General features: G+C 38.0%; 1 protein-coding gene across 9 annotated transcripts in view; it reads right to left on the reverse strand.

Annotated features, from left to right (window-relative positions):
- The window catches only part of DOP1A (DOP1 leucine zipper like protein A), a 105,816-nt gene extending 82,478 nt beyond the window's left edge, over window positions 1–23,338 (reverse strand). For all 9 annotated transcript variants that reach the window (XM_077999698.1, XM_077999696.1, XM_077999699.1 and 6 more), the window contains exon 1: window positions 23,252–23,338. The gene's annotated coding sequence lies outside the window, so the exon portion shown is untranslated. The remainder of the gene's footprint in view (window positions 1–23,251) is intronic.
- Window positions 23,339–24,017: the final 679 nt, after the last annotated feature.

Raw genomic sequence — 24,017 nt, forward strand, 5'->3', positions numbered from 1 at the left:
CCAAGGACTATTAGCTCAGGCTCCTTCAATACTGTCAGTTTCTTTTCCTGCCTACAGCCTAAAGTCTACCCCCCGAATCTCTCATGGTCTAAAACTAAAAACCCATAGCCTTTCCTTGACCCCCACAGGCTCTCTGGCTGCCAACTCATTTCTCTATTCTCTCACAGCAAAACCTGAAAGATTTCTCTATATTTGCTATTTTTTTCCTTATCTTTTATTCACTCTTCAGACTACTTGAAATGCATACTGGACTGTCCCTCCAGGAAAAAAACCCGTATAAAAATCACCCATAATGTGCTTTAACCAAAGCCAAAGGTCACTTCTGTAGCTCCTCATTTTATTCAACTCAGCAGTATTCAATACTTTGTTTTTGGCTTCCAGGACTCTTCCCTCTGAAGGTATGTTATCTCTTAGCCTCTTTTTCAGTTTATGTTGGCTTCTCTTTTCTATTCAATTTTAAATGCTGAGGTACAGCTGACCCTTGAAAAACATGCATTTGAGTTGCATGGGTCCATTTCTTTGTGGATTTTCTTCCACTTCTACCACCTACACAAGACAGCAAGACCAACCTCTCTTCTTTCTCCTCCTATTCCTCTGCCTACTCACAGTGAAGACAATGAGGTTCATGAAGATCTCTGTGATGATCCACTTCCACTTAATGAATAGTACATGTATTTTCTCTTATGATTTTCTTACTATTTTATTTTCTCTAGCTTATTTTATTGTAAGAATACAGCATATTACACATATAACCTACAAAATGTGTTAATCAACCATTTATGTTACCAGTAAGGCTTCCAGTCTAGAGAAGGTTATTAGTAGTGAAGTTTTTGGGGAGTCAAAAATTATATGTGGATTTTCGATTCATGGGTCAGTCCTACTTCAAGGTTCAATCAGGAACCCTCCTCTCTTCTCTCCCTTTAGGTTATCTCCTCTTGTCCTATAGCTCCAATAGCATCTGTTAACTTATGTGTGCTAAATCTATACCCGCCACTTTTCCTCTTCTATTATTCTAACCAGTTATAGCCCACTCCAGCACACCACTGATTCCTGCTTCTATTCTTGAGTCTGCATAATTCATCCTCCACAGAGAAGCCAGAGACACATTATGTCATTCCTTTGCTTCAAATTTGTCAATGGCTGGGTGCGGTGGCTCACGCCTGTAATTCCAGCACTTTGGGAGACTGAGGTGGATGGATCATTTGAGGTCAGGAGTTCAAGACCAGCCTGGCTAACATGGTGAAACCCCACCTCTACTAAAAAATACAAAAATTAGCAGGGTGTGGTAGTGGACGCCTGTAGTCCCAGCTACTCGGGAGGCTGAGGCAGGAGAATCACTTGAACCTGGGAAGTGGAGGTTGCAGTGAGCCAAGATTGTGCCACTGCACTCCAGGTTGGGCAACAGAGCGAGACTCTGTCTCAAAATAAAATAAAATAAAATACTTCAAAAACTCATCAATGGTTTTCCTAAAAGCTTGTCCTGTCACCCTCTAGTCTTAACTATTCTCTGAGGATAAGACCTCTTCTGATGTAGCAGAAACAGCAGCATCTTAGCTATACCCTAAATACAAATATTCTAATACAAAGCTTAGAATAATATCCAAACTCAAATACACCAAAATTTTTTGCATTGTAGGCATTTTGTTCTTGCTATTCTCTACATTTGAAATCTCTTAGGTCAACTCTATGTGACAAATTTCTTCCCATTCTCCAGTAATATCAAACCCTAACAAAAGCTCTTTCTGATCAGTCTAAGTAGCCTGCCTGGGGCCAAACTCTTACTAAGTACCCTATAACATAACATTATTTCCTTGCTAGCATTTGTTGCAGTTTGAAATTTTCCTATTTGTTTGCTTGTTTCTTGTCTATCATCTCTCATGGAATGTAAATACTATGAAGTCAATAGCCTTATCTTACTTGTTCATACCTGCATTGGCAGTCCCATAATAGTGGCTGATAAATAGTACGGCCTCAAATATAATCTGAATAAATGAATTAATCTATCAATGACAATACAGTTAAACCATCTTAGTTTGTTTTCTCTGAGAAAAGCTTTGTAGAAAAAAAAATAAAAAGCAGAACTACAGTTCTATTTCTTAACTGGTATATTCACACTTGACCTTACTCTCCTCAAATACAGAATACATTCACATGGCTATTAAGTGCTTTAAAAAACAGAAAGATTGCCTAAGAACATCTATAAAAATGCACCATATCCGGTTACACTTTTAAAAAACTGGCTTAGTTTAATCTGTATTAAACATAACTATCTAAATGTGAATGAAGTCATTCCAGCCCTGTGAAACGAGATTTTTAAAAAATCCTATTTAGGCTGGGTGCAGTGGATCATGCCTGTAATCCCAGCACTTTCGGAGGCCAAGGCAGGCAGATCACTTGAGGCCAGGAGTTCGAGACCAGCCTGGCCAACATGGTGAAACAGTCTCTACTGAAAAAAAAAAAAAATACAAAAATGAGCCAGGTGTAGTGGTGCGTGCCTGTAATCCCAGCCTCTTGGGTGGCTGAGGCACAAGAATCGCTTGACCCCAGGACGTAGAGGCTGCAGTGAGCCAAGATGGCACCACTGTACTCCAGCCTGGGCTTAAGAGCGAGACTCTGTCTCAAAAAAAATAAAATAAATAAAATAAAAAGCTACTTAACTATGTTACTCCCAGACGTCGAAGTCAAATCTTTCCAAATTAATTAGATGCAAATCTCTAGCTGGAGAAAAATTTGGAAAAAGTTTTATTATACTTTATGTACTTATTTACAGTCATGCACTGCTTGATGAGAATATGTTTTGAGATGTGTTGTTGGGTGATTTAGTTATTGCGTGAACATTCATAGAACACGCTTAAACAGACCTATTGGTAAACCCTACTACACATCCTGGCTATATGGTATAACCTACTGCTCCTAGGCTGCAAACCTGTATAGCATGTTATATACTGAATACTGTAGGCAACTGTAACACAACAGTATTTGTGTACCTAAAAATAGAAAAGTACAGTAAAAATACAGTATTAAAACCTTATGGGACCACTGTTACACAGGTGGGCCATCACTGACTGAAATGTTATATGGCATATGACTATTTATATTTTCACTTTAGGTCTCAGAAAAACTATACGAATAAAAACCTAAGACACAAGAGATTTAAAAGCCCATAGATCTTCCAAGGTGACAGTGAAGCTGATTTAACTTTACAATTTTATTTTTTACCAAGTAAATATACACAAAATTATATACGTTATTAAAAATTGTCTCTGAATGCTATAAAATCAGATTCTTTCTCATTTCAAATTCCGTGATTTCTGGTACATATAGCAATATGAAAATCTTAATTTTAGAAAATACAAAACATAAGCACCATTTATAACCTGAAATGAGCCATTAGCAGGTAACTGGGATTCTACTTTAAGCATCAAATGGTAAATAGTCATAATAATAAACACTTAGACACATACCCTTGAGTTACAAAGGATCATCCTGTCTCCAAAGCACAGTAGCCAAATAAACATTTTCCACACATTATTCAAGATGATGATAATAATCACAGTTGATACTTACTTACAAATTACTCTGAGCCAGGCACTATGCCAAGCCCTTTCATGTGAATTATCTCATGTAATCTTCACAATACATCCATGAGGTAGATATACACATGAATCCATGTTCATATAAGGCAATTAGTGTTCAAGGTGCCACAGAGAATAAAAGGAAGAACCGGGAAGAACTCTGGCAGACTGACTCCTGGAATTGGCCCTTAATCGGTATCTTTCTGAACTTTTTTTTTTAAACCACAGGTCTTAATTCTCCTGCATGGCACATTCTACCTCTCCTCTCTCATTAATCTTTTTCAAAAAACTTTTCTGGCTATATAGATTTTTTAGATATTGTACTTTAAAAAAACACACTATAATAATGTAAATACACATGTTATTCTTCCTAGACCTTGAATGAAGCACAGGGACCAAAGCTCACCTCAAAATATCCCAAGTGGTTCACCACTCAGTACTGATAGTGTTTAAAATATAAGACAAAAATGATCATAATTCTGATATAGAAGTGTTTATTTTTGGTTGTTATGCATGAAAGAGTGGGTTTTTGGCCAGGCATGGTGGCTCACGCCTGTAATCCGAGCACTTTAGGAGGCTGAGGCGGGTGGACCACCTGAGGTCAGGAGTTTGAGACCAGCTTGGCCAACACAGTGAAACCCCATCTGTAGTAAAAATACAAAAATTAGCTGGGTGTGGTGGCAGGCACCTGTAATCCCAGCTACTTGGGAGGCTGAGGCAGGAGAACTACTTGAACCCCGTGGGTGGAAGTTGCAGTGAGTGGAGATCGCACCACTGCACTCCAGCCTGGGTGACAGAGGAAAACTAGGTCTCAAAAAAAAAAAAAAAAAAGGTGGGTTTAAAAAAATATAGTTTATTTATTTTAAATTGACAGATAAAATTGTATTATGTACAATATAATATTTTGAAGTATATATACACTGTGTAATGGTTAAATGTAGCTAATTAACACATGCATTGCCTCAAATAGTTGTCATTTTTGTGGTGAGAACACTTACTACTCTTTGCATTTTCCAAGAATATATCACCATTAACCATAGTCACCATGCTGTACAACAGATTTCTTGAACTTATTTCTCTTAACTGTATATCCTTTGACCGACATTATTCCATCCTGTCATTTTCTCAAACCACCCCAGCCACTGGTAACCACCATTCTATTCTCTACTTCTATGGGATATACTTTTTAGGTTTTACATATTGGGTGAGATCATGCAACACTTCTCTTTCTGTGCTTGGCTTATTTCATTTAACACAGTGTCCTCTAGGTTCATCCATGTTATTGCAAAGAACAGAATTTTGCTTTTCGATACCTGAATAGCATTCCACCATGTATATAAACCATATTTTCTTTGCCCCTTCATCTGGTGATGGACCCCTAGGTTGACTCCATATCTTGGCTAATGTGAATACTGCTGTTTATGTGCAGTTATCTCTTTGACATACTGATTTCATTTCCTTTGGATATATACTCAGTAGTGGGATTACAGGATCAGGTAGTTCTATTTTTTCATTTTTTGAGGACCCTCCATACTGTTTTCCATAATGGCTATACTAATTTACATTCCCACAAACAGTGTGTTCCCTTTTCTCCACATCCTCTCCAACACTTACCTTTTGTCTTTTTGATAATAGCAATTCTAACAGGAGTGAGATGATACCTCATTGTAGTTTTGATTTGCATTTACCTGACGATTAGTGACATTAAGCCTTTTTTCATATACCTGTTGGCTATTTACATCTTCCTTTGGGAAATGTCTATTCAGGTCTTTTGCACATTTAAAAACCAAGTTGTTTACTTGCTATTGAGTTGAGTTCCTTATATATTTTAGATATTAACCCCTTATCAGATGTATGGTGTGCAAATATTTTCTCCTATCCGGTAAGCAGGTTGTCTCTTTACTTTGCTGTGCGGAAGCTTTTTAATTTGACATAACCCCATTTGTCTATTTTTGCTTTTGTTGCCTGCGCTTTTAAGGTCATGGCGCAGATCAATGTCACATAGCTTTTCTTGTTTTCTCCTAGTAGTTTCATAATTTCAAGTCCTACTTTTTTTTTTTAACCCAAGTTAATTTTTTGTATATGGTGAGAGATAAGGGTCTAATTTTCTTCTGCAGTTTATCCAGTTTTCCCAACATGATTTACTGAAGAGAATGTCCTTACCCCATTGTGTATTACTGTCCCCTTTGTCAAAAACCAGTTGGTTGTCGGGCTGGGCGTGGTGGCTCACCCCTGTAAACCTAGCACTTTGGGAAGCTGAGGTGGGTGGATCACTTGAGGCCAGGAGTTGGAGACCAGCCTGGCCAACATGGTAAAACCTTGTCTCTATTAAAAATACAAAAATTAGCCAGGCATGGTGGTGCATGCCTGTAATCCCAGCTACTCAGGAGGATCACTTGAACCTGCAGGCAGAGGCCACAGTGAGGTGAGATCGCACCACTGCACCCCAGCCTGGGCAACAGAGCGAGACTCTGTCTCAAAAAACAAACAAACAGTTGTTTGTAAATGTGTGGAATTATTTCTGGGCTCTCTATTCTGTTCCATTAGTCAATGTGTCTGTTCTTATGCCAGTTCCATGTTATTTTGGTTACAATAGCTTTGTAGTATATTACGAAGTCAGGTAGTATGACACCTCCAGCTTTGTTTTTTGTTCAAGATGACTTTGGTTATTTGGGGTCTTTTGTGGTTCCACATGAATTTTAGGATTTCCTTTTTTCTATTTCTGTGAAGAATGTCACCGGTATTTTGATAGGAATTGTATTGAATCTATAGATTGTTTTGGGTGACACAGACATTATAAAACAGGGATTTAAATTCAATAAATGGCCATGGTGGAACTATATACAAGGGGAACTATATACAGAACATAGAAGACAAGAATCTATTCCTCCCTAGAAAATAATTCCTAAGAGGCAAAAATGCTCTGATGTGGGATGAAATACTAGAGAGTTACTGCAGGTTGGGTTACACATCCTAAAACAGTATTACAGATGTGGCTGTCTCCAAATTTAGGATGTCCAGGGCTGATGACAAGATTCTTGTTGGACTAGGAGTAAGATTTAGTGCACAAATTCTATTATTAAGCACCTAGGGATGCTTTATAGGACCTACTAAAGACAGATTTTTTTCTCTTGGCAAAGGGTGATATAATTCCTGAGAGTTATTAGTTATGAGGGGACAAAACGATAGTTCAGAAAACAAATATATCCAAGAAGTTTCCCTTATTTTGATGAAACCTGTGAACGTCACTGATAGTTTAATATTCTGGTTTAGTCATTTATCATTGTATTAACCATATCTATAGAAAGAAGTAGTTGTGTGGATAATCTAAAACAGAATTCCAAACAACTAAATTTTGCTTTTAGGATGTACCTGCTTTTTTCAAACATATCTTTCTAATGTTTCGTTTTTCTTAACATTAAAACGTTTGATTTACCTGTGTATACATTGATTGGGTAGGGGAAAATGAAACAAACATTTTAGATGGCAAGGGAAAAAAATCAGCCTAAGAGTAAATATCAAAATAGTACACTTAAAGAACATCCAAATTATCTAGATTGAACACATTCTGTTTTGCTTTTATTAATAGTTTGGAAGCAGCAAGAAAACATGGCTTATTTTTTATATATAGCAGAAGGTAAGACATGAGAATAATGATAAAAATGAATGCATTGCTATTCAGAATGATTAGGGAGGTGAAACACGAGATGAGGAATAACTGTTAACTATCCCACCGTGTTTTTCCAGCTTATTTGAAACATCACTTTTCATCAGAAAGTATCTTTCTCAAAGTATCTTTATTTGTAGCTATCATTCTTCATTTAATAATGACTGACAATAATTTTGCTTAAGCTTTTACATATGCTAAAACATACTACTAGAAATATAGTAAAATAAGCAAAAATAATTTTTATAGCATAATTAAACCCATATTAAGTTAATCAAATCATTTGCAAAATAAAATCTATTTAAAAATTAGTAATTTAACAATGTTTTCAGCATTTAAAAAATAAATAGTATGCTATTAACTTGTAGAGTTGGATTTTAAAATAAAGACTGGTTTTTACATAAGTTAACATAACAATGCCATACTATACATACTACCCAAACATTTTTCTATACTTCCTAGTGTGTTCCAATTTAACTAAGTATCTGTAAACAAATTTTAATCACAGCCAGTAGAAAAAAAATTTTCCCATTAAAAAAAAATCCCATGGAATTTTAACATTTATTTTTTATTTGCACATTTTATTAAGACCGTTCCAAAAGTAAAATCATAAGAAAAAGCACACATGCAAAAATTCACTGAGATGCAAATTCAATCATGCCTATGTATTTAAAGGATAAGATCAAAATATTACATAGGAAGTCACCAACACTTTAGCTGAGTACGTTTATTTAAAGATGCCTTTTAAAAAAATGGTTCATGCTGAACACAGACCATGCATGTATATGTACACATCAGTTTCTAAAATCTATGAAAGAATGGTGACAGACAGTAGCCTTGAACAAGGGTTAACTCCCTTGATGGGCAAAGGAAAGAAAACTAGAATTAATTTTGAGGATATCAAGATACTTTGCAGAGAAAAATGGAGTACAGCATACAGCAGACCTTCCCCCAGCTCCTGTAACCCTTCAGTGTTCATCCCCTCTCACGTCTTAAGGTTAAGATAACAAAACAAAAATATTAATAATGCTCATCATGAAAGAACAAAATAACTTTGCTGAGGTGTTAACTCTGTAAGAGAGAATTAACTCCAGATATTTTTGTAGATTCTGAAGCACGTAATAGAATGAGAACCAAACTAAGGTATTGCTTAATTATTGTAAAACCTTTATTCAGAATCTCTACAAAAAAACAGGCACCCTCCAAAATACTGATAAACCATAAACTGTTACTACACCTCTCCTCACTTTCCATTTCATAGTACCTCTGTTGTCAGAATCACTCCAATACAAGAAATGCTGAAAAGCCTGTCAAGCACTGCTATAATTTTCTGAATTTCCTTTTTATCCTTCATTACTGTCAACAGCACATCATCTTCCTAATTACACAAGTTTGTACTTGTGCAATTTCATTTTGGAGTAGTTTTAATAAAGTCTACAAATGTGCAATTTTCAGAATAGTCTTTTTTTTATTCACGCCTCCGATTTTATATCTGAATTATGTCAACAACCTATTTTCACTACCTTCACCTTCTCCAAGAGCCAATTAATTGTACACAGGAAAAAGCAGGTGGAACATGTTCCCTGCTGAAGCTCAGAAAAGTACATTTGATAATCCCTGGAAAGCACTTTAGCTCAGTGTTAACTTAGCACATAAGAAGTGCTCTTATTATTGCTATAATTGTGACATTCATTTTCTTAGACATGAAATCCAAGCTCTTAGCCATATAATTAAAGTCTTCATAAAGTAGACCCATTCCTTCAATCTTATTCACACGTCTGTCCCAGCTAAGCAAAACCTAGGCAGTTGCCCACTGTTCAAGACTTGCTCCCTCCCATCTCAGTGCCTTTACGTATGTTATTAATTTTGTGGATAGAATTTAATTTTCTATTAAATTATACTCAAACTCAAAATGCTATGCCTCAACCCCTTTGACCTGCCTAATTTTTAAATCAGTATCTTTTTCAATATTCAGAATAAGCTTGTCCAACCCACAGCAGAATAAGCTTGTCCAACCCACAGCCCAGAACAGTTTTGAATGTGGCCCAAGAAATTCGTAAACTTTCTTAAAACATTATGAGATTTATCCGTGAACTTTTTTAGCTTATCAGCTATAGTTAAGCGTTAGTGTATTTTATGTGTGGCCCAAGACAATTCTTCCAATGTGGCCCAGGGAAGCCAAAAGTTTGGACACCGCTGATTTAGAAACATGGCTTACATGACAGTATAAAATGTAAAAAATGTACATACGCTTCATGTTTCTAAAAGTTTAAAGTCCTTTTTATTTTTTTGAGACAAGGTCTCATTCTATCACCCAGTCTGGAAAGCAGTGGCACAATCATGGCTCACTGAAGTCTCTAACTCCTGGGCTCAAACAATCTTCCTGCCTTAGCCTCCTGAGTAGCCAAGATTACAGGTGGGTGCCAACATGCCTAGCTAATTAAAAAAATTTTTTTTTTTGTAGACAGGGTCTTATTTTCTTGCCCAGGTTGGTCTTGAACTTGTGGCCTCAAATGATACTCCTGCCCTGGCCTCCCAAAGTGCTGATTACAGGCATCAGCCACTGCGCTCAGCCTATAGTCCTTTTTAATTTTTTTTAAAGCATATAACATTTACCATCTTTTTTTAAAGGGGTCTTGCTATGTTGTCCACGCTAGTTTTGAACAACTGGGCTCAAGCAATCCTCTGGCCTTGGCCTCCCAAAAGTGTTGGGATTACAGGAATGAGTCACTGAGCCTGGGCAAAATTTACCATCTTAACCACTGAGTGTATAGTTCAGTAGTGTTAAGTACATTCATGTTGTGCAACCAATCTCCAGAACTTTTCATCTTGCAAACTGCAACTCTATATCCATTAAGCAACAATTCTATTTCCTGTTTTTACGAATTTGACTACTTTAGATACCTCATGTAAGGGGAACCATATAGTATGGGTCTTTTTATTATAACTGGCTTATTTCACTTAGCATAATATCCTCGAGATTCATCCACGTTGTAGCACGTGTCAGAATTTCCTTTCTTAAGGCTCAGTAATATTTCATTGTATGTAGATACTGTATTTTGTTTATCCATTAAACCATAGATGCACACTTAGGTTGTTTCTACCTCTTGATTATCACGAATAGTGCTGCTATCAACATGGGTGTGCAAATTCCTCTTCGAGATCCTGCTTTCAGTTCTTTTGGATATATCCAAAAGTGGGATTGCTGAATTTACAGAGTAATTTTTAAACTTTTTTTGAGGAATGGCCATACTGTGTTCCACAGGGGCTGAACCATTTTACATTCCTACCAACAGTGCCCAACAAGTTTCTAATTTCCCTACATCCTTGTCAAAACTTTTTTTTTTTTTAAATAGTAGCCATCTTAATGGGTGTAAGGTTAGGTATCTCCTTGTGGTTTTGATTTGCATTTATCTAATGATTAGTGATCTTCAACTTCTTTTTTTTTCCTTTTGAGATGGAGTCTTGCTCTGTCACCAGGCTGGAGTGCAGTGGTGCGATCTTGGCTCAACTGCAACCTTCACCTCCTGGATCCAAGCAATTCCCTTGCCTCAGCTTCCTGAGTAGCTGGGACTACAGGCGTGCACCACCACGCCCGGCTAATTTTTTGTATTTTAGTAGAGACGGGGTTTCACCATGTTGGCCAGGATGGTCTCAATCTCTTGACCTCATGATCCGCCTGCCTGGGCCTCTCAAAGTGCTGGGATTACAGGCATGAGCCACCACACCCAGCCTCAACATCTTTTCATATATTTGCTGGCCATTTATATATCATCTTTGGAAAAATGTCTATTTAAGTCTTTGGCCCATTTTAAAATTCAGTTATTCTTTTGTTGTTATTGAACTGTAAGAGTAGCTCTTTATATACTGGGTATTAGCCTCTTATCAAACACATGACTTACAAATATTTTCTCCCTTTCCATAGTTTGCTTTTTCACTCTCTTGTATTCTCTGAGGCACAAAAAGTTTTAAGATTAATACAATCCTATTTTTTATTTTTGCTTTTATTGTCTGTGCTTTTGCTGTCATATCCAAGAAATTGCCAAACTCAATGTCATAAAGCTTTTCTCCTAGGAGCTTTAAAGTTTTAGGTCTTATCTTTAGATCTTTAATCCATTTTGTGTCAATCTTTGTGTATGGTATAAGATATATAGCTTCATTTTTTGACATGGGGTTATCAGTTTTCCCAACACTATCTGGTGAAGAGGCCGTCCTTTCCTGACTGAATCGTCTTGGCACCCCTGTCAAACACTGTTGGACCATATAAATTAGTGTTTATTTTGGGGCTTTCCATTCAATTTCACTGATCTATATGTCTGTCTTCTGCCAGTACCACACTATTTTGATTACTATAGCTTTGTAATAATTTTTAAATGCATTTTTTGAGAGCCACTCTTTTATTCCTTCTGTCTGAAACATTAAATCCTAACTTGACCTGACAAGAACCTACTTATCCTTCAGGTCTCAGATTTTATCCCTTTTGGGAAGTCTTCCGGGACCATTACACCATCCCCATAACACTCACATACACACCTCCTTCCTGTGAACTACCACTACACACTATACTTCCTCTATCATAGAACTCAACTTGCTTTATTGCAACTAAACTGTGACTCCAGGGGTGGTAATCCCTATAATAGAGAGACCTCATCTGTCATTTTAGCTGTCAAATCTCCAGCTCCTAGAAAAATGCCTGACCCACGGTAAATAGTCAATAAACATTATAAAAATTGAACGATGAGGGGGGCGCCCAAGATGGCCGAATAGGAACAGCTCCAGCCTCCAGTTCCCAGCATGAGTGACACAGAAGACGGGTGACTTCTAAATTTTCAACCGAGGTGCAGACCAACACCTCACACTTCACATGGCGGGGTACAGCCCTGAGATGAAGGTTCCAGAGCAAGAATCAGACAGCAACACTTGCTGTATTCTACCTTCTGCAGCCTCCGTGGCTAATACCCAGGCAAACACGGTCTGGAGTGGACCTCAAGCAAACTCCAACAGATCTGCAGCTGAGGGTCCTGACTGTTACAAGGAAAACTAGCAAACAGAAAGGACACCCACACCAAAATCCCATCAATACGTCACCATCATCAAAGACCAAAGGCAGATAAAACCACAAAGATGGGGAAAAAGCAGGGCAGAAAAGCTGGAAATTCAAAAAAATCAGAGCTCATCTCCCCCTCCAAAGGAATGCAGCTCATCGCCAGCAATGGAACTAAAGCTGGATGGCGAATGACTTTGACAAGGTGAGAGAAGAAGACTTCAGTAGATCAAACTTCTCAGAGCTAAAGGAGGAACTACGTAATCAGCGGAAAGAAACTAAAAACCTTGAAAAAAGAATGGATGAATGGATAACTAGAATAATCAATGCAAAGAAGACCTTAAAAGAACTGACAGAGATGAAAACCATGACACGAGAACTACGTGACAAATGCACAAGCTTCAGTAACCGACTCGATCAACTGGAAGAAAGAGTATCAGTGACTAAAGATCAAATGAATGAAATGAAGTGAGAAGAGAAGTGTAGAGAAAAAACAGTAAAAAGAAATGAACAAAGCCTCCAAGAAATATGGAATTATGTGAAAAGACCAAATCTACATCTGATTGGTGTGCCTGAAAGTGATGGGGAAAATGGAACCAAGTTGGAAAACACTCTGCAGGATATCATCCAGGAGAACTTCCCCAACCTAGTAAGGCAGGCCAACATTCAAATTCAGGAAATACAGAGACTGCCACAAAGATACTCCTCGAGAAGAGCAACTCCAAGACACATAATTATCAGATTAACCAAAGCTGAAATGAAGGAAAAAATGTTAGGGGCAACCAGAGAGAAAGGTCGGGTTACCCACAAAGGGAGGCCCGTCAGACTAACAGCAGATCTCTCGGCAGAAACTCTCCAAGCCAGAAGAGACTGGGGGCCGATATTCAACATTCATAAAAGAATTTTCAATCCAGAATTTCATATTCAGCCAAACTAAGTTTCATCAGTGAAGGAGAAATAAAATCCTTTACAGACAAGCAAATGCCTGGAGACTTTGTCACCACCAGGCCTGCCCTACAAGAGATCCTGAAGGAAGCACTAAACATGGAAAGGAACAACCGGTACCAGCCACTGCAAAAGCATGGCAAACTGTAAAGACCATTTAGGCTAGGAAGAAACTGCATCAACTAACGAGCAAAATAACCAGTTAATATCATAATGACAGGATCAAGTTCACACATAACAATATTAACCTTAAATGTAAACGGACTAAATCGTACAAGTAAAAGACATAGACTGGCAAACTGGATAAAGAGTCAAGACCCATCAGTTTGCTGTATTCAGGAGACCCATCTCACATGCAGAGACATACATAAGCTCAAAATAAAGGGATGGAGGAAGATCTACCAAGCAAATGGAGAACAAAAAAAAGCCGGGGTTGCAATCCTAGTCTCTGATAAAACAGATTTTAAACCATCAAAGATCAAGAGACAAAGAAGGCCATTACATAATGGTAAAGGGATCAATTTATGAGGAAGAGCCAACTATCCTAAATATATATGCACTCAATACAGGAGCACCCAGATTCATAAAGCAAGTCCTTAGAGACTTACAAAGAGACTTAGACTCCCATACAATAATAATGAGAGACTTTAACACCCCACTTCAACATTAGACAGATCAATGAGATAGAAAGTTAACAAGGATATCCAGGAATTGAACTGAACTCTGCACCAAGCGGACCTAATAGACATCTACAGAACTCTCCACCCCAAATCAACAGAATATACATTCTTCTCAGCACCACATTGCACTTATTCCAAAATTGACCACATAGTTGGAAGTAAAGCACTCCTCAGCAAATGTAACAGAACAGAAATTATAACAAACTGTCTCTCAGACCACAGTGCAATCAAACTAGAACTCAGGACTAAGAAACTCAATCAAAACTGCTCAACTACATGGAAACTGAACAACTTGCTCCTGAATGACTACTGGGTACATAATGAAATGAAAGCAGAAATAAAGATGTTCTTTGAAACCAATGAGAACAAAGATACAACACACCAGAATCTCTGGGACACATTTAAAGCAGTGTGTAGAGGGAAATTTAGAGCACTAAATGCCCACAAGAGAAAGCAGGAAGATCTAAAATTGACACTCTAACATCGCAATTAAAAGAACTAGAGAAGCAAGAGCAAACACATTCAAAAGCTAGCAGAAGGCAAGAAATAACTAAGATCAGAGCAGAACTGAAGGAGATAGAGACACAAAAAACCCTCCAAAAAATCAATGAATCCAGGAGCTGGTTTTTTGAAAAGATCAACAAAATTGATAGACCACTAGCAAGACTAACAAAGAAGAAAAGAGAAGAATCAAACAGACGTAATAAAAAATGATAAAGGGGATATCACCACCAACCCCACAGAAATACAAACTACCATCAGAGAATACTATAAACACCTCTACGCAAATAAACTAGAAAACCTAGAAGAAATGAATAATTTCCTGGACTCTTACACTCTCCCAAGACTAAACCAGGAAGAAACTGAATCCCTGAATAGACCAACAGCAGGCTCTGAAATTGAGGCAATAATTAATAGCCTACCAACCAAAAAAAGTCCAGGACCAGATGGATTCACAGCAGAATTCTACCAGAGGTACAAGGAGGAGCTGGTACCATTCCTTCTGAAATTATTCCAATCAACAGAAAAAGAGGGAATCCTCCCTAACTCATTTTATGAGGCCAACATCATCCTGATACCAAAGCCCGGCAGAGACACAACAAAAAAAAAGAGAATTTTAGACCAATATCCCTGATGTACATTGATGCAAAAATCCTCAATAAACTACTGGCAAACCAAACCCAGTAGCACATCAAAAAACTTATACACCATGATCAAGTGGGCTTCATCCCTGGGATGCAAGGCTGGTTCAACATATGCAAATCAACAAATGTAATCCAGCATATAAACAGAACCAAAGACAAAAACCACATGATTATCTCAATAGATGCAGAAAAGGCCTTTGACAAAATTCAACAGCCCTTCATGCTAAAAACTCTCAATAAATTCGGTATTGACAGAATGTATCTCAAAATAATACTATAAAGACACATGCACACATATGTTTATTGCAGCACTATTCACAACTGCAAAGACTTGGAATCAACCCAAATGTCCACCACTGACAGACTGGATTAAGACAGTGTGGCACACATACACCACGGAATACTACACAGCCATAAAAAAGGATTAGTTAGTGTCCTTTGTAGGGACATGGATGCAGCTGGAAACCATCATTCTCAGCAAACTATTCCAAGAACAGAAAACCAAACACAGCATGTTCTCACTCATAGGTGGGAATTGAACAATGAGATCACTTGGACACAGAAAGGGGAACATCACACACTGGGGCCTATTGTGGGGAGAGGGGAGCGGGGAGAGATAGCAGTAGGAGATATACCTAACGTAAATGACGAGTTAATGGGTGCAGCACACCAACATGGCACATGTATACATATGTAACAAACCTGCACGTTGTGCACATGTACCCTAGAACTTAAAGAATAATAATAATAAAAAAAAGAATGACAATAGAATATTCTCAGTTGGTAAAAATAATGAACTAATTCTATACACTGATTTTTAAAGTGCTAAGAGAGATTAACTAAAAGAAGCAAGGTACAGAATAGTGTTTATAATATGCTATCATTTATATTAAAAGATGGAAAATATATATGAATTTGCATACGTACAATATATATCTGAAGGAACAGACAACGAAACTAAACATTACTGCCTAGGAGACAGATGATAACTGGATGGATGAGGGCCCAGGAGAGGGAGTCTTTTCATTGTACAGATGTTCCTTGATTTATGGCTTATATCCACATAAACTCATCCTAAGTTGAAAATACCAATAGTGAAAATGTATTTAACATTTCATTTAACATTGCTGGGCTCAAGCAATCCTCTGGCCTTGGCCTTCCAAAGTGTTGGGATTATAAAAATGAGCCACTGAGCCTGGCCAAAATTTACTATCTTAACCACTGAGCGTACAGTTCAGTAGTGTTAAGTTTATTCACGTTGATGCACCATTATTTACATCATTGCTTAGCCTAGCCTACCTTAAATGTGCTCAGAGCATCTATATTAGCCTACAGTTGGGCAAAAATCACCCAATATAAAGCATCTTTTATAATAAAGTGTTGAATAGCTCATGTAATTTATTAAATACTATAACAGAAGGAGAAATCAAAATGGTTGTATGGACACTAGAAGTCCAGTTTTTACTGGATGTGTATCATTTTTGCACCAGTGTAAAGTTGAAAAATCCTAAAGTCAAACTACCATGATTTGGGGACTATCTGTATACTTCCTTATACTTTTAAAATCATGTGAATTATGCCCCGTTTATGGTAATAAAGGGTGAATGAATAATGTCCCTGAAGAACATGAAATAGCAACTCTGTAAAATGTGGGGTTTCCTCCTTTCATCTCATAATAAATAACAAAAAATAAATAAATAAAATCTGTATCTTAGGTGCTACATCTCAACTCAGAATCATACCCCCCTCCCAAAGGACCATGGAGCCTAAGAATTTTGTCAAAGTGCTTGATTTGTTTGGCACATTAATTTTCAAGTGGCATTTTAAGTTCATATTTGAATATTCTTTCCAAAATCATAATGAGCTGTACATATACTGCATACTGAGTAAATAGGTACTGTTTATGATTTAGATACATATTCACATACCAGCTTCTAACATGGGTTTCAATGATCCTCACTTCCTGATATTCATGCTGTTGTGCAATTCCTTATCACATGGAATTACTGCTGGCCTGTGAGAATAATCAATAGAACACTGCAGAAATAAAAGGCCATAATAGACACTGTAGCTCCCACTTTGATGTCTCTAGAATCACTTATTCTTGGGCAAGTTGGCCTCTATGTCATAGGGACACTCAAGCAGCCCTGTGAAGAGGCCCACATGGGGAGGAACTGCGTCTTTCCTCTAAAAGCCAGAAACAACTTGCCTGGCCAGTCCTGAGTGAGCCACTTTGGAAGTGGGTTCTCCAACTGCAATCAGACTGCAACCTCATAAAAAACTCAAGTCAGAACTCAAGCCAAATAACTTCCCTATCCCCTCTGACAAAAATTGTGTGAGATACTATTTTAAATCACTACATTTTGAGATAATTTGGCATGTAGTAATAACAAAAGTTTATTCCCAAATAATATTTTCCTTTTTTCAATCACAATCCCTATAACTTAAAACATAATGAAAGTTATCAGATTACATAAAACTAATTGGCAGCCTCAAGTTATGGAATCAGGTAGGTTTGGAGAACAGTGCTTTGAGGACAGCCTTCCAAAAAATGTCAGAGGCCATATTTTGTTTCTGGAACCCCACATTCAGGCTCAAAAGTGAACTGCTGGCCAGGTGCGGTGGCTCACACCTGTAATCCCAGCACTTTGGGAGGCCAATGGAGGCGGATCACCTGAGGTCAGGAGATAGAGACCAGCCTGGCCAACATGGCAAAACCCCGTTTCTATTTTAAAAATACAATAAAAATTAGCCGGGCGTGGTGGCCCGCTCCCGTAGTCCCAGCTACTTGGGAGGCTGACGCAGGAGAATCACTTGAACCCAGGAGGTGGAGGTTGTAGTGAGCTGAGATCACACCACTGCACTCCAGCCTGGGCAAAAGAGTGAGACTCTGTCTCAAAAGAAAAAAAAAAATGAACTGCTAATTGGTGGTAATGCTGTATATAATAAGGAAGTCATTCAAACACATATTTCTTCCAAAATGTCAGAGACTAACTTTAAAGCAAGTACTGTACTATGTTCTATTTTTTCACATGCCAGCAGGAGAAAAACCTCTCCAGGAAATTTTTAAACTGTTAAGCATGTATGGAAAAGCCACTGTGCCAGCTGCATCATGCTGAACGTAAGCAAAAAGCATAATCAGTGCTCTGTGATAGCATTTGGGGTATATAAGAAAATTCTAGCTATCTAGAATATTTGATAATAACATATTCTAAAAGGTTTCAGGTAGCTGATAATTTACAGTAACTTGTCATAATATAATAGCACAATCAAAAGCAACTGAAAAATGTAGGGCTATTTACCTGTATAATTCAAAGGACTAACATTGCAGTGTTTTTATGATTTTCTGATTACAGTCAGCTGTCACTTCCAAATGATGACAGTTTGCCTATACTGCTCCCTTTTTTTTACTGTAGAGAAGGAGGAAAGAAACCACTTGTTTGTGAAACAAAGGCTATGCATCCAAGATGGCTCTTTCCTTCCAATTTTTGAGGCTGTACCCCAGAACCTTAGATTAACAGGAATCTCACTCCAGCCTGGACTACAGAGCCCCGTCTCAAAACCAAAACCAAAACCCAGGAACCTGACCTTTTGGTGAGTAGCAAATGATTGTGTGTACTGATGAACTTATCACCACTTAGGTTAATTTTTTTTTTTTGGAAACAGTTAACACCAAATGAAAGGGTCTATTTACCCAAGCTCTTCGTTCATGAACACAAAATAACAGCAAACTTTAGGCTCACGATATGGATATATGCCTATAAATAAATACAGTAACTTTAAATACAAGATATATTTTACAAAATAAGAGCAGGGAATTTATTTTCCAATCTGTTCATATGAAACTCCTTCCACAGGAGTAGAAGGTGTCATCTCAGAAGGAAAAAGTCTAGAAATGTCTTTGGCAGGATTAAAATATAAAAATATAGCTATATAAAACTTAAGCGACGAGAGAAAAAACTAAAGGAGATAGGAGATTATTTTAACTTTATTACCTCATCTACTCATACAGGAGCTTCGCCAGATAAACATTATATTAACATTTCATCACTCCTGAATCACTTTGTCACATAACAGGTTCCCACTTGTTTTCAGATTTAGATTTTAGATTCAAATGTTTATCTTAAGGCTAATGTACCCTAATAAGAGGTAACATCAGTAACATTCAGAACATTTCTGAAAAAATAAAGACATATATCTGATTCAAGAATATTATCTTTCTACTGTTTAAAGTAACTCTCTTTTTTACTATTTTTTTAGGTAACTGTAGTACACTTTTTAATTTACAATTAAGGCTTTGTTTCTCAATTACTGCACAGGTAAAATTCTAAGGAATTTTCAAGCACTGATTAACTTAGTATCTACAAAAATTTGGGCCACCAACTGGAGAGATGTGAGATGATTTTATTAGATCTGAGGGCAGAGCTAAGTGACACTGAATTAAACGAGAAGGGGCCAGGCATGGTGGCTCACGCCTATAATCACAGCATTTTGAGAGGCAGAGGCGAGTGGATCACCTGAGGTCAGGAGTTTCACACCAGCCTGACCAATATGGTGAAACCCTGTCCCTAGTAAAAATACAAAAATTAGTCCGGTGTGATGGTGGGTGCCTGTAATCCCAGGTAATCAGGAGGCTGAGGCAGGAGAATAGCTTGAATCCGGGAGGCAGAGGTTGCAGTGAGCTGAGATCACTCCACTGCACTCCAGCCTGGGTGACGGAGCGAGACTCCATTTCATTTAAAAAAAAAAAAAAAGAGGTTATTTCCTCTTCATTCTCTTTCAGTTCCTCTGACTGTGTCAAGAAGAAAGTCTCAGTTTGGTGCCAAGATGTTAACACCACTGAAATTCTTGCCAATCTCACTTTTAAACAAAGGGCAAGTTGAGGCTTAGAGCCTCCTGCAGGCAATAGTTTCTAGCTAGAAATTAAGAACACTTTGATTTTCATTATTTTTATGTATATGTCCACCTTCTGTTTATGATAAGTGCCACCTGCTTTTTACTCATAGTAATTTCAAGCTTCCTTTAAAATATTACTTTAATAATCACATTGATATAAATATTAATAAACAAACAGGAAGTATACCAAACAGGAAGATATGGCCAAAATTCTGAAGATGATATCACAACGACTGAAGTTTAGGAAATACTACATTAATCCATTTGGTCAACAAATAAGTGTCGGCTATACGTTCGCCACTGGGTTAGCCACCACAAAGAACGGAGAAGAATGTTAAAAAAAAAAAATGTGAACAGGAAAGTCAGAAGAGGAGGAAATTAATTCAAAATGAGGTAATCAAAAAAAAGGTTCACAGGATAGGCATTTGAGCTAGGTCTTAAAAGACAGGTATAATTTAGACACTCAGAAACAGGAGGACATTCTGAGAGTAAAAGTATAACAATATGTGCCTGAGTGGTGGCATCTTCCAAATCTTGATTGTGGTGGTAGTTACATGGGTGCATATATATCTACTAAAACTTATTGAAATGTACACTTAAATGAATGTACATCTGTGTATATAAATTTTTCCTTAACAAATCTGATACTGTATCATTGACCAATGCAATGAAAGGTCATTGAGATTAAAGGCTTGGATAACTTGGAGAGGAGGAAGTAAATACCATAAATGAAAAAGGGAAACCGCCAATTAAAGACAAAGGGATCGTATTTTCACATAATTCTCAATAAAAACTGTTAGCTATTACACAAAAAATATTAGCTTAACATTTCTACTTAATAGTTTTATTTCAGGGAGATAATTTACCTGAAATAACACTTATCTGTTAAAATTACATGTTCTATTCCCACCTCTCTTATCCCCAAGCAAAACTGTGCATTAACAGCATTCCCGCTAAGAAAGTAACAAATAATGAACAGAATACCCACACTGGTTGGGTACTAGTGACACTTAACAGACTTTAGCAAAACAGTTTAAGATTGTGTTCAGCACACATCCTGTTTGTAAAGCAATTTAGAAATAACTGTCTCAGAATTTGTGTTTTAGCCTTTAGCTCTTTTCCATGATATAAGCTCTTAAAATTATGTAGTTATTACACAGTAAGCACATTTTGGGTGGCTTCTACCACAATTTCATTTTAGGAATTCATGACTATAAGGAGAAATCATCATAGCAAAAGTGATGCCATTATCAACAAGTCTTCACTTTTTGGAACTTTAAAATGCCATTTTGAATAAAATCAATAACTCCACTCCACCATAAAATAAAATTCAAAACATGAATTATAGTTAAAAAAAAAAAAAGTAACAAAAGCAGAATACGGTAACTCTTCTGCCAATAATTAAAGCATTAAGACTCAGGGGAACTTAATTGTATTCTTATATTTTACTAAGATAAATATAATTCTTTTCTTATATAAGTGAGTTGCCACTAGATCTTCATGCTCCAAAAAGCTTAAAATGACAGCCAAAAAATAAGCCTAATGCATGGACCTTTACAGTTGAAGAGGACTCAGCTCAAGTACAGCAGTTTTTAAATTTATATTCTATGTAATTATATTCTAAGAGTTGTTAACCAATTGGCCATGAGAAAATAGATCAGGTAAGTTTGGGAATGCTAGGATAACCTGGAGATTTACATGTATCAGCATAACAGTAAAGGTTTTGAAGAGTCCTGCCTTTATAAGCAAAAAAGTTTAACCTAGCTTAACCTAGTGTGCTCCCAAGTTAATTGCCAACGAACACTGCTTTGGGGGAAGTAAGCCTATTAAATGGCTTTAGAACACTGTTCTGGGGGAAATACCAGTTTGGAAAACCCTGGTCTTTTCAAATTTCCTTAAACGATGACAAAACCGAAGCCCAGAGATCACACCTGGCTAGTAGCAGATTAAAGGACTTGAATCGAATCTCTTCATTCCTAGGCCAGAGCTCACTCCGTTACTTTAACTACAAAATAGGACTTCTTTGAATGTATACAATCAAACATTTAACTGACAGCACGTACCTTAAAGATTTGGGCTATGGTGTCCCATTTTCTGGTTTGTGTATTAAATTGGGTGTTTTTAGTTCTTTCTTTCAGCACTAGGTCCCTAATAATCAAGCCCACGTGGAGATTTGCTACTGCTTAACAATTACAGAGAATGATTTACTTATCAGTTTTGGCCGAAAGTAATCACTAAAATAAAGCATTCAGACTACTCGTGGTTTTAATTTACTCATAACTTCAGTCGGCCCACCCAAATCACTGTTATCTATCAGGTGGTGAGTTACTTAGTACATAATGCTGACATATGTTATTCACTGTAGACCATATTAATACCCAGAAACAAAATCAAAATGTAAGAACTTATGTCTGCACAGACAATGGCCAACAACATCAAAACAGATTTTTGTCTTTCTACAGTTCAGGGCCTATTTGTTAGACAAACAGTTTCCTACATTTTTGGTAATTATCATTTTTTTTGACTGCTTTAGCTGGAGTCGAAGTCATTTTCCCAATCTTTACATTTCTCAAACGCCATAGAACTCTAAGATAGTGTAAAAATGTTCAAACACAATGTACTTAGCTTAAGAAAAATAGTTGTGTGCCATTTCCCGCCCCCTCAGGGTACAAGAATGGAGGAGGCCCGAACAAGTGACTATTGTTATGTTGCAACTTTAAAAGGCTTGGGAATCAAAGGTGATAATTGTTAACAACTCCCGTTTGACTCTTCTGACTTCCTCTTAATAAACTTCGGTACTCCTTTCTAAGCCCCCTGGAGAACATGAACCATCGCGGGCCTACGTGTCTCCTCGATGCTAAAAGAACCCACCAGCCGAGGAAAAGGCACAACGACTGAATTCCTCCAACAAAGAGGGTACTCCGCGCGCCTCCATCGCACAGGTGCGACCTCTGCCCCAGCCTTGCGCACAGCTCCGCGCCAGCAAGGGAGGCTCGGGACCTGCCCCCGGCCCCGCCTCCAGCCTGCCTCACCTGGGGCCGCCCTCGCGCCTCTGCCCAGGCCAGGCCTTGGCCCCAGCTCTAGCCCTCTAGTCCCCGCGCAGCTCTCGACTCCCCGGAAACCAGAGGGCGGCCGACCAGTTTCGCGGCTTCTGGCGGGGCCGGAGCGGCAACACCCCCGACGCCACAGCAGTCAGACCCGCAAGGCGTCCCCGCGGCTCAGGACCTAGCCCGGCCAAGAAGGATGCTTAGAGCCGGCGACCAGCCTAGCGACCGCACTGGGGGCGGGGACACTTTTACCTGCTGCTGGCTCGGCCGCTCCTAGCCGGCGCCGCTCTCCTGGCAACCACGGCAGCTACACGGAGACCGGGAGCCGAAGGGCCTAGTGACAGCTCCCAGCGTGCACCGCGCTCGCGCCCACGCCGGCGTCGACGTCTGCGGCCTTCGATCCCCGCCCCCGGTCGGCTTCCTGCCTCCCGGCGCTAGCTGTTGCCACAGCGCCCTCAAGTGGACTGTCGCTGGAAGCGGCCACGGCTACCAATTTCAGGAGTGGTTAGAAAGGGGGTTAGCAGATGTTTTCATTTGAAGGGATAATAGGAACTGAAAACAGCTTTTAAATATTATTGTAATAGTATCTCAGTATTTCATATGAGTAACCTGAGGCCCAGAGAGGTTAGGAGACTTGTGAAGTTAGGAGACAAATAGTTGGTGTCAGATTTGGAACTATTTTGAGTCTAGAGCTCTATCAATCATATCTAGTTACTCCAAGGTAAATTGCACCGTTTTGCAAACACCATGGGGTAAAAAAATGAAAGTTTTTGCAAATACGTAATATATAACAATCTTTTTGCTTATATATTTATAAATATATAACAATCTTTTAAGCTAACAAAACAATTATAAAGAATAAGCTGTGCTAAGGAAGTTGTGTATTTCAATATAATGTGTCAATATTTAAGCATTCAATAGTCTCGGATATTAAAGGAGGAAGATATGAAGAGTTGAAATCATCATCCTTCAAATAAATGAATTACTTGAGACCAAACAGTAGTAAACTTCATTTTTT

Source organism: Macaca mulatta, chromosome 4 (assembly GCF_049350105.2).
Source record: "Macaca mulatta isolate MMU2019108-1 chromosome 4, T2T-MMU8v2.0, whole genome shotgun sequence".
Lineage (NCBI taxonomy): Eukaryota > Metazoa > Chordata > Mammalia > Primates > Cercopithecidae > Macaca > Macaca mulatta.